The following is a 12,238-nucleotide window of genomic DNA, read 5'->3' on the forward strand; positions in this document are numbered from 1 at the left end:
CTATCAACAAGCTCCCAATGTGTTGAGGCAAAGTATGTAGTCCTCCCATACTAGCAGTGTATCTCGTTTTAAAATCAAATCTAAGTTATAGAGTGTATATTACTCATGTGTTTTAATGTGTATATCTCACTTGCCTTCCCTGTTTGTATCTCACTCTCGTAGATTCATCATTCAGAATATTGCCCCTGTGGAAACACAGAGAGACACTGTCCTTGAGGAAGCAGAGGGGGGCTGAGTGGAGGAAGGTGGCAGAGAGGAAGAAGAGGGAGTCAGCGGTGCAACTTCCAACAGGTGGCCTGTGCAGGGTCTGTCACCAGCCTCTGAAGCAGGGTCCCAGCAGTGAACCTCATGTGCAGCAGCTTCCCCGGGGTGTCAGGGAAATACATCTACTGCCCCTCCAGAGTGTTCTCCCTGCACAAGGACCAGGACATGGTGAAGGAGAAGACCCGGAGAGACTTCTCACAGTCTGACTTTATGAGGCTGAGAGGGACAGATGGATCACAGAGAAGAAGAAGTGACCACGAACTCACCAAAACCCCAAATATACACTCACACACAATACTGTTCAATATATTGTATTATTATTAATTTAATTATTTAACTAGTATAAATATAATTATTGCATTAGAATGAATATCATTATTTAATTAGAATGTATACATTTAAAGCACGAGAATAAATATGGTTTGGATGCGGACATTTGAGAAGCTGAAACTAGATAATGTTGACGATTATTGTTTCAGCACTTATATTGTAAATATGTTTATGGATACACCATCTACTGTATATATACTGTATATTAAATGTATTGTTCATTTGTTTTATATATGATGTTTTAGGGGCATTTTGTTTTTGTGCATCTGTATTTTTTCAATAAAATATCTTGAAAGTGCCCCTCTGACTGTCTTTACTTTCGGGGTGGTAATACATAGAAAATTAAATAATCAAACATTTATATATGCTCATCTGCACAATAAACATATATTGTTATTGTTGCAATATAAGTAAAACTGCAGCATCATATTTGGAAATTTGTATCTCATTTGCATAATTACTTCAAGATACATTATTCTATCTTGATTCTTTGACGTGAAGCACTTTGTGTTTATGCATGAATGCTATACAAATAAATCATCATTATTTTTGTATTATAGCCACATTCTGTAGCTAATCATTTGGACCAAATACTGGACATTTAGTTTGGGTAAGGTGGGAATCGAACCGGCTCATTTTGGAAGGGCTTCTGGTCATGAACATATCTTCTGCACCTATCCGCGGCAGGCCCTCAAGAAAAAGGTTTGAGTATTACTTATTATTCTACCACTGGTTGCAGCACAGCAGTAAGGAAACAGGACAGTGGGTTCTTTGGGTTATTTGGTTTCAGCCCGGCAGGGGGCGATAAAGCGCTGCTGTGTTTAACACCGACCGACTTGATCACAGAAGGAAACGCTGCGTGACGTCATCCGTGTAGCAGCCACAAACAGGAAGAAAACATCCAGCTGTTATCTAAGCAGGGAGAGCTTTGGCTAGCTTAGCAGCCTGTGCAGCATTGTGACAGTAATGAAACGGCATTGAGAGTCGGGAACAAACTGGTGTTCGGTCATGCTGTGTCCGGAGTAGCGGCCGCATCACTGGATACCCTGGGAATATCATTCTACTCGACTTTCCTCCGGTCACGGTGTTACGTCCCTACTGGTTTTTGAACCTACTGGTTTCTCCTCCGAGCGCAGCAGCTGTTTTCTGTCTCTGTCGCCAGATTCGTCAAACATTCGCAAACATATTGCTGGAGATCTATAAACCACATCTCATATTCATTACGCGGATTACGATTGTATAAGTGAGCACTACATCACAGCCACTTATGAAGAACTACATTGAAGAATTGTATCATATATATATATATATATATATATATATATACATACACTTTTTGTTTGGGATATATTTATACTTATATTGTATATAGCTGTTGAATGTTTTTTTCTTATATTTCTCTTGTTTATTGTATATATTTCATATGTGTGTGTGTACGATGAGAGTAATATGTAACCAGAGTCAAATTCCATGTATGCGCACATTCCATGTATGCGCATGGCCAATAAAGCTGATTCTGAAAATATATTTATGGAAAGATCGCAACAACCTGGATTCGAACTCTCTCTCGAAAAGTAGTTATAAACCTAAAGATGGTCGCGCTACGCAATCCGCCACTTATCCTTAGAAATGCATCAGTCATTCAGGTATTTATTCATGAAGTCATACCTCTTCAGTGTCCAGGGAACATTTTGGTTTGGGGTGAACTGAAACAACTGGTTACCTTGGTCGTCTCTTCCAAACATATTTATCAATGCATTTTCAAATGTTGAATGTTCACGCCCAGGGTTTTCTAAATTATATTCAGTCTATAATAACATTAAAAATAATGATAATAAACTTTATTTACATATTACACAGTTTAAAAAGTGCTTCACAGATGTAAAAATGAAAATAGACTCTAGTCACCCCTAAGGGTGAAGACTCCAGTCACCCCTAAGGGAGAAGACTCCAGTCACCCCTAAGGGTGAAGACTCCAGTCACCCCTAAGGGTGAAGACTCTAGTCACCCCTAAGGGTGAAGACTCCAGTCACCCCTAAGGGAGAAGACTCCAGTCACCCCTAAGGGAGAAGACTCCAGTCACCCCTAAGGGTGAAGACTCCAGTCACCCCTAAGAGTGAAGACTCCAGTCACCCCTAAGGGTAAAGACTCCAGTCACCCCTAAGGGAGAAGACTCAAGTCACCCCTAAGGGAGAAGACTCTAGTCACCCCTAAGGGTGAAGACTCCAGTCACCCCTAAGGGAGAAGACTCTAGTCACCCCTAAGGGTGAAGACTCCAGTCACCCCTAAGGGTGAAGACTCCATTCTCTCAGTTTTGCAGCTGCTTTTTATGCTGGTCTGAGGCTTGTACCTCCCTCAAAATCATGCGTCACTCACACATGAGTCATCCTGTTTCTGGATCAACAACAGGATGTTTARCTWGTTTCATCCTGTTTGAACARGATGAATTMTATAAGGCTTGAGTGACTTTCTTAGATAAAAAGTTTTAAAAAGTGTAAACAAGTTATATGTTGTCATGGTTATAAAAAGTGTAAACAASTTATATGTTGTGATGGTTATACTTTTRTGCTTTCATATTTTTCTACARTCTCTTAACACTATTGTACTGYGACTGTGTGAGCATTGTTCTGTCATTTTAATTGTAAGCTTGGACGTGTAGATAATATAAGATAGGAGATATAAGCTATGGTAGGCTCACTAGCTACTAGTGATTAAAGCAGACATCTACAATATGACTTATGTTGATAAGATAATAATGATAGTTTAGTGTACATGGGTAATGTAGTCAGTAATAACAACATGAAGCTTGGTTATGTGGAGTGTCAGCTCGTTGGACTAACACACTGTGACACATTAACACAGACTGGTTTGGTGTGAAATCGTTTCTGTTTTCAAGTCTGCATGCAGTCAAGGCTCGATGACAAGAGATGGACACAGTGCATTCTCTGCACGCATATTTCTTTGTTTTGTGCAGCATTGCTAAATGCTGCACTACTACATAGAGCAGCGTGTGAAAATAGGCAGAGTGGCAAACACACAAACAAACGCCTCAGATGTCTCATAATCTCTCACATCCAGTTTAACAGGATGCACATCCTCTTGGCAGAGCAAAGGAAGAATGAAGACAAAGCAAACATTGTTTTGCCAAAATACCACACTTTAACATTTTATCTATACTGATAACTTTGTACTACTAGGATATTATTATCCGTTTCCGGTGTACGAAAACTCAGACGTAGTGTGGACGCTCAGTGTAAACGTAGCAAAACAATATATGCGTTTTCAAATGGAAACGTAGTAGTGTGGACATGGCCTGAGGCTGCAACTAATGATTATGCCCAGCACCATGTCCCAGGACCCGGGGTGGTGTCTTTAAAAGGAATACTTCACCCCCAAAATGACCATTTGAGTTTCAATTTATCGCCCAGCGCTACCTTGAATTCTTAAAGAAAATTTGATTTTTCTCGCATGCCTCCATTGGTAGTTCTCGTGTGCCACCGTCGACACACTGGGTGATAATTCAATATGACAATTTATCGCCTTTTTAATAGAATCAAATCGTAATGCCATCGTGGTACACAATTATGTCCTCTTCAGTGTTAATAACACTAACATACTAATTCAGATTCTTTCTAACAAGATTCACAAGAACATTTACGAATGGCACTTCACATCAAAAGCTTTAAAATATAGTTTTCATTATTGCTTACAAGACACCACAAATTCACATAAGCCAGATCCACAGTGTTATACATTTTCAAAACAATACTACAAAGTTTAAAAATTTAAAAAAATAACTTGAATGTTTTTTCAGATGATTTTCTCCAACCAAATTATTACAATTGACTAGTGGCATGCCATGTATTTTATACCTGGGCCTTCAGTGCTGTCCTACTACAGTTGAACCACCTCCTAATAACCTCATGACGCCACAGCTACGGCTTATTTGTTTCGTGTAAAAACCGGGAATTCACATAACACTGCAACATTTGAAATATGTTACATGAAGCTCAACACCTATGAGGGCAACAATTACACTAACTGCAGAGTGCAGATACATGAATACACGCATGACGGGATGCTTCGTCATTAACAGACAATGCATATAGTCAAAATCAATGCAATCAACACAAGAACAAGTCACATTAGATTAGAAAAACTTTATTAATCCCCAGTGGGGAAACTCATTTGCCACTCAAAACCCATACAGACGACACAGTCCACAACAGACAAAATCACATTACAAAGGATGAATAACACCAGACAATGCCATATAAAACATGATTGACATCAGAAAGATAAAAACCTCTAAAGGTGTTCATTTAAAAAAAACAAAAAACAAAAAAAAAAAAAAAAAAAAACCGAACTGCTGCTGGAACGAAAGACCTTATTCGTTCAGTAGAACACTGAGACATCCTGAGTCTCTCACTAAATGAGCTTCGGAGTTAATTGAAGACACCGTGTAATGGATGGTGTTAGAAAAATTCACGTGAGACTGGTGTAAAAATCATTAGCCATTGGACATTTATTCTTGCAAGAAGGAACAGAGTTGAAAGACAAACAGGTTATGCATCAAGGCTGCTCAAAGGTCTGCCTCTGAGCTCCAAACAGTTATACCTGTAAACACATGTAGGATTGTTTATGATAAGGTCCCTGTCACAAAGGAAAACATACTCGCATCTGGCGTTCATTATCACAACACTTCAACAACACTTGGACAATTTGTACCAGTTCAAGGATCATGCTCTTGTAGTAGCAAATCAGCAAGGCGCCAGTCCTGGCGTCTTCTGTAGCTTAAATCGTTGTTTAGGGTAGCAAGCTGAAACTTCGAGCTTGTTGCCCCCTAATAGATAAAACATCTGTGGTGGTGTTCACTTTCAATGTCAGTGAAAGTTCAAGCAGAGCCACTCGAGGACCTGATAGAAACTTATTACATGAAGAGTCATTTAGATTTTTCTCTAACATTCCCACCTGTTTATACCATCAGTATAACTTTTAATAAAAATCAATGAATAAATCAATAAATGAAAAAAATGAATCAATGGCCAACCCTACTACTCAAAATAAATGTAAACATAAAAACAAATCAAGAATGAATAAGACTTGAATATAATTAAGAATACATGTATTATTTTATTTTTTGTTATATGGATGAGTAAAAATGAAAATGAGGTTATATGGATTATACCGAGAGTAATATATTGAATAAAAAGGAAAATGTTCTAACAAGCATGCTGTGTACTGTCTTTATTAGCTACAGGTAATACTGCAATCATCATTCTGTCACTTCTCGATTTTCGACATATAAATCATCATTACTTTACAGCTCAGTATCAGCATCTTGCTCGAATAGGGCTATGAAGCCCTCATCACTCTGACAGGGAACTTGGCGTGTTCCCCCTTGAAATGTCACTCCCCATCTCCTCATCCTCCTCCTGGGAAATCTGTTGGTACACTAGAGTTTGCTTAGTCATGGCAGCATCGATCCAACGCTGCATTAAGCCTCTCACACATGGGATGAGACAGCAGCCACAAACAGCAAGGAAAGAGATTGCTACAAAGACTGATGTAAAGAGTGATAATACCAAATTTTGCCACTTGCCGAACCATGATTCCATCATTTTGTTGAAAAGATTGGCAATTCCCGCATTTTCGGCCAATTCCAGAGAGTGAAGTCAATCCCTTCAGTGCTCTAGTCACTGACCCGTCCGGTGCAGTGTTGTTAGGGATGCAAGTACAACAAGATGAGCCAAACATTCTACAAACCCCTCCTTTGTGAGCCAGCATCATGTCTATGGCTATTCGGTTCTGGTAGGTCATCAGGCTGGTCATGCCCACCTGCCCCGCTAGTCCTGCACCGCATCCCTCGTGAAATTGATAAGTCCCTGTTGGTTGTAATACATGTAATTAATCCATTCAACATTCTTGTTTATTGTTGCCCACCAGACTCCAACCCTGCAAAAATTTGGTTTCTTGCCTTAAATTCGTCTGGTACTCCCCTAGGGACCCCGATGGCATCTATGTAAACAGACGGATTGAATCTGCCCCCTGGTGTGTCTACTGATCTTTTTGCTCTATGGTGGTCTGTTGCTAGGAGGGTTTGCAGGGAGGCACTGCCCTGGGGTAATGCATAGAAAAGCATTAAGAGGAATATATGCGACACTCACCACCAGAACAGGGGCCAAGAAGGAGTGAGGCCAGGACCACAGGTGCCTTATAGTAAATGCTGGCACTAATTGAGGGGAGGAGCCTAACCTGAGGGCTGCATTCACAACACTTCCTATTCTGAGGAGCGTTCCCCACTACAATCTACCCCCTAGTTTTTAAATCGGCATCCCGGCGATTGGGACCTACTGCCACGGCCTGAATATGGCAGAAACGCTAGGCACAGGTACCTGAGATTTCGTAGCCCCCATTGACCTACTCCCAGCTGTCTGAGGTAGGTGATGGAGGTTAGGATGCCTCCCAGCATTAGTTTGTGTGGTCCTTCTCGTGGATGCCTCCCCATTGCCTGGGAGATCCGCGACTGTACCTGGTAGTCGAGTTGCCTGGTGCCGGCTTGAAGAAGGTGGCACCATTGCCTCTGGCTGATTTGAGGCATGAGCATACAGATTTGGTTGGTAATCGACAGGTGCAGTTGTACGTCCAGGAACCAACATGAACCATTCACCATCCAGCGATGGCTCATCTATGGGAGGGGGTTCAGTCTGTTGGGTTGGCTCACTAGGACGGTTGATCACACAAGCCAATTTACTTTTTATTAGTGAACGATGGACATGTTTTACCTTGTGAGGGTCGTTCATCGGGGCAATAGTATACACCGATCCTCCAATTGCTGGAGCCTTTAACACTTTGTACTCCACCGAGCTCCAGATGTCTTGGATCTTGTGACGGCCTCCGACGCCAACATCCCGGAGGTAGACCAACTGACCTTCTTGCAGGGGGATATCTCGCACACGTTGATCATAGTGCTTCTTACGCTGAGCAGCTGTAGCCTCGAGGTGTTTGGTAGCGCCCTCAAAAGCATGTCGTAGTCTGGTTTGGCGTTCCACAATCCAGTCATGGGTGCTGCCAGCCACAGGTTCCTGAACTCTGCCCAAGAGGAAATCGACAGGTAACTGAGGGTCTTGCCCAAACATCAAGAAAAATGGAGACTCACCAGTGGATTGGTGCACTGTGGTGTTGTAGGAGAAAGTCACTTGTGGCAGGTAGCACGACCAATCCCTCTTCTTGGTGACTGGCAGGGTGCATAGGAGGTTGTGTAGGGTGCGGTTGAATCGCTCACATTGGCCATTACAAGCTGGATGGTAGAGAGTAGTGTGGCTTTTCTCAATGCCATACATACTGCAAAGCTGTTGGATAAGATGGCTCTCAAAATTCCTGCCTTGGTCGGAGTGGATACGACTGGGAACGCCAAACTTGCAGAACCACTCATTGACCAGCACCTTGGCCACCTTGAGGCCCGTTGGTCGTGTGTTGGAACTGCCCGAGTGTACTTTGAAAAGACATCAGTCATGACCAGGACATTCTCCATCCCATTTTTTGACAGCTCTAGTATAGTGAAGTCCACAGCAAGTATTTGATTTGGGCGAGAAGCTAACAAATGGCCCATGTAGGCGCAGGTAGCTGGTTGAGTGTTTTTAGCTAGCTGACAACGTTCACACTCCAGACACCACTGCTTAATATCACGGTGCATTCCGGGCCAGTAGCACCGCTGATGGACCAAATCAGTTGTCCGTTGTATGCCTTGATGTCCATGTTCATGATGTAACTGATACAGGACCTGGCTCTTAAGTGACGTGGGTAGCACCAGCTGGAGAACCTCTTCTCCCTTGGGTGGCAGATTCTGCGATAAAGCACTCCATCTTGTTCCACTATCCTGTCCCACTGTCTGACCAGCACAAGAGCTTCCTTGGAGGCCTGGCGTCGTTCAGCTGCATCAGGGCCCTTCCTTTTGGTCCAAAAACCCAGGAATTCCTTGATGATAGGGTCTGTGTCCTGTAAAACACGTAGGTCAGACTGAGTGTGGCAAGGGAAAACTGAGATGGTGGCCTGTGTAGCCTGATTGGTTCCAATAGCCTGCTGGAGCGAGTCTGGAACTTGGATGCCAGAGGCTGCATAATCCGATGCATTGACTGGGTGCTGCCGGGAAAGGGCATCCGCATTCTGATTACTGCGACCAGGCCTGTACTTAATGGTGAAATCAATGGCGGCAAGTTGTGCAGCCCAACGCTGTTCCGTGGCACCCAGCTTGGCTGTGGATAGATGACTTAGAGGGTTATTGTCCATATACACCACACATTTCTGTCCCAGGAGGTAATCTCTGAATTTTTCAGTCATGGCCCATTTGAGGGCCAGAAACTCCAATTTCATAGAGCTGTAGTTGCTCATGTTACGCTCTGTAGGCCTAAGGCCACGGCTCGCATAAGCTATGGGTCCAACCTTACCATCCTGTTCTTGTGAGAGCACAGCACCCAGTCCACTGTAGCTGGTGTCAACCTCTAGCATGAATGGTAAGGTGAAGTTCGCATAGGCTAAGACTGGAGAAGCCATCAACCTACCCTTAAGCCCCTCAAAGCTCTGCTCACACTCCATGCAGCAGGTAGACTTTTTCCTGATGATTTCTGGGTTTTTGAGCCAGTCAGTTCAGCAACCAGGAGATGCAGTGGGGCAGCAAGCTTGGCAAACCCCTCAACAAAACGGCAGTAGTAGCTTGCAAATCCTAGGAAGGAACGCAACTCAGACCCATGGTTAGGTTGCTGCCACTTTGAGACCGCTTCTATCTTGCCAGGGTCTGTGGACACCATCCCTGGATATGATGTGGCCCAAGTATTTCACTTTTGGTCTGAAGAAGGAGCATTTTTCCAACTTAGCCTTGAGGCCCTCCTGCTGCAATCGGCCCAGTACGGCATCCAGACGCTGCACGTGCTGTGCTGTGCTACAGTGGAAGAGAAAACAACATCATCCAAGTACAGCAACAACGACTGACAGTGCTGATCTCCAGAGATACTCCATTAATCTCTGGAAGGTACTTGGGGCATTGCACAACCCAAATGGCATCCGGTTCCACTCGAACAGCCCAAAGGGGGTGCAGAATGCAGTCTTCATTTTGTCATTTTCTAGGACTGGTATTTGGTTGTACCCAGCAGCCAGGTCCAGAGTCGAGAACCAGCGGGCCCCTGACAAGGTGTCAAGGGACTCTTCAATACGGGGCAATGGGAATGCGTCCTTGCGGGTCTTGCTGTTCAGGAGCCGATAGTCCACACACAGACGAAGGCTGCCATCTTTCTTCTTTACTACCACAATGGGAGAGGCAAAAGGGCTACTACTTTCTCTGATAACCTGTGCCTCAAGAAGCTGGTGGATGCGAGTCTTTGCTGCCTCATACTCTGATGGAGGAATGCGCCTATATCTCTGACGTACAGGTACCTCATCCACTAAAGGAATTCCATGGCAAATGAGAATAGTGCAACCTATATCTCCTTCATGGGCAGAAAAGACACCACTGTACTTCTGCAATAAGGACCTGACCTGATGCTGCTCCGGCTCGTTGAGTGCCGTTAGATCAGCTGCTGCAATTTTGTCCTGCACCGTACTGGTTACAGTCTGGGAGGAAACTGTAGCTGATATCTCCCTCTTCAAGACCTGCGGGTAAACTCACCAGGTGAGCCTGACTCAAGGTGCCCAACACAGTGCGAGGGTACAGTACAACATCATGGGTCCCTACATTTACAATGGGGATATAAACAGTACCTCTTATCACACGGACTAGCGCCGGGGATGCTAGTAACCCTGCAGGTAAGCTGTTGGTAAGGGGCTTAAACAAAACATCATCTGCCAGGTGATGTTTGGAGCATGTGGCTGCCACCAATTTCATTGCACCCCCTGGGACTCTGCAGACCCTACCTCCCTTCACTTTTACACGACCTGAGCAATCAGGAGGGGTGTTAGCTTGGACCTGGTGACACTGCTGGAGAGCTTGCTGAATTGGGGTTGGAGCCTGCAACACAGAGGGCAAGTTAAAAAGAGCAGGACCATGCTGTACAAACAACTCCCAGTAACATTCCTTGATGATATTCATTCCTAGTACACCAGGAACTGCAGGAATATTGTGTGAGGGATCCCTGACCACCAACACTCCCCTCTTTGCAATAACTTTATCACAAAGCTGCACATCCAACACAAAGTAGCCTACATACGGTATCGACAGCCCATTAGCAGCACTCAGCCTCAACCAGTTGCAAGAACGAAGCTTTTCTGTGCCCCAAAGTACAAAATGCTGTACAAAGAAACTCTCCGTTATGGTTGAGACCATTGACCCTGTGTCAACGAGGCATGGAACCCAAACCTCACCCATCAACACATTAATGTTTGGGCAAGCCGACACCAGATTTTGAGGATCATCTACGGCAGACTCTGAGCCGGGGGAGCCCCCACCTGAACTTTGGCTCAACAGTTCAGAGGGTGAAAGTTTCCCTGGTTCTGAGGAGAGTGCTGATCATCAGAGTTGGTGTGTACTGCTACAGACGCTACCTGGGGCAAAGCAGCAACATATTCTCCTTTACACTCTCTAGCAAAGTGACCAGGCTGTTGGCACCTCCTACCAATGACAGTTTTCATGCGAGGCTTCGACTGAGTTCTAGGGACATTGTTAAGGGCTGCAAGACTTCTGGTAAGCTGATTCAACTGCTCTTGCTGATTCCTCAGAATTTCCTTTAGTTCACCTAGCTCAGAGCTAACAGAGGAGTTACCTGCCTTGCCATAACCGGGATGGCCTCCCTGAATAGAATGCTGAAAACCAAAGGCAGCAGGGACAGAGTTGCTTCTGCTCCTCCCACCCACTGGCATCCCTTCTTGTTCCCACCTAATGGCCTCACCGCGGACATCTATCAAGGTGGCATCGGGGTGACCCCTGACAAACTGCTTGAGTTCTCTGCGTAGGTAACAATCGGACACATGTTCGACAAACTGATCTCTGAGTAACGCATCCTTGTTCAGTAACCCACGTGGGTTTCTTTTGACAACCTTATCCATGAGACACATGAGTGCATGAGAAAATTCTTGTGGCGTTTCCCCCTCTTGTTGCTTTCTGAAAAAGAAATCTTCCTGCAAAGACACATATGACCTAGTACACCCATACAAGTTCTGCAGTATAGCCAGAATCTGGTCAGGATCGTCTCTTTCCTCCTGAGACCGGTACTTAACCTCTTCCCTTGCCTCTCCCTCTAAATGATCATATATGAAAAGTGCTTGTTCAGCTGGGGACAGATGCCGAGCACGTATACAAGACTGGACCTCTTCGACCCACTCAACAATGCTTAGACCCATCCTACCCCTAAACATGGGGCACTTCCTGTCTCTGGGAAGATAGATCAGTCTCTCTGTTAATGGAGCATGGACCGAAGGGTGCCCATGTTTAGAAGAACTTGATGAGTCGCTGGCCCCAGGCTGGTTGACCTCCTTTTCTTGACACATCCATCGATTCTCAGCTTGCAGCTGTGTGGCCAAGTCTCTTAACTGAGCGGGTTCCTCCTCCATGAGGAAGCAGTGCAGAGGAGAAGAAGAGTAGTGGCTTGTCTTTCGGGATCCGACCAGGGACACACACACACACACACACACACACACACACACACACACACACACA

Source organism: Anarrhichthys ocellatus, unplaced genomic scaffold, assembly GCF_004355925.1.
Source record: "Anarrhichthys ocellatus isolate YVR2014 unplaced genomic scaffold, GSC_Weel_1.0 scaffold106, whole genome shotgun sequence".
In the NCBI taxonomy this organism is placed as follows: Eukaryota; Metazoa; Chordata; class Actinopteri; order Perciformes; family Anarhichadidae; genus Anarrhichthys; species Anarrhichthys ocellatus.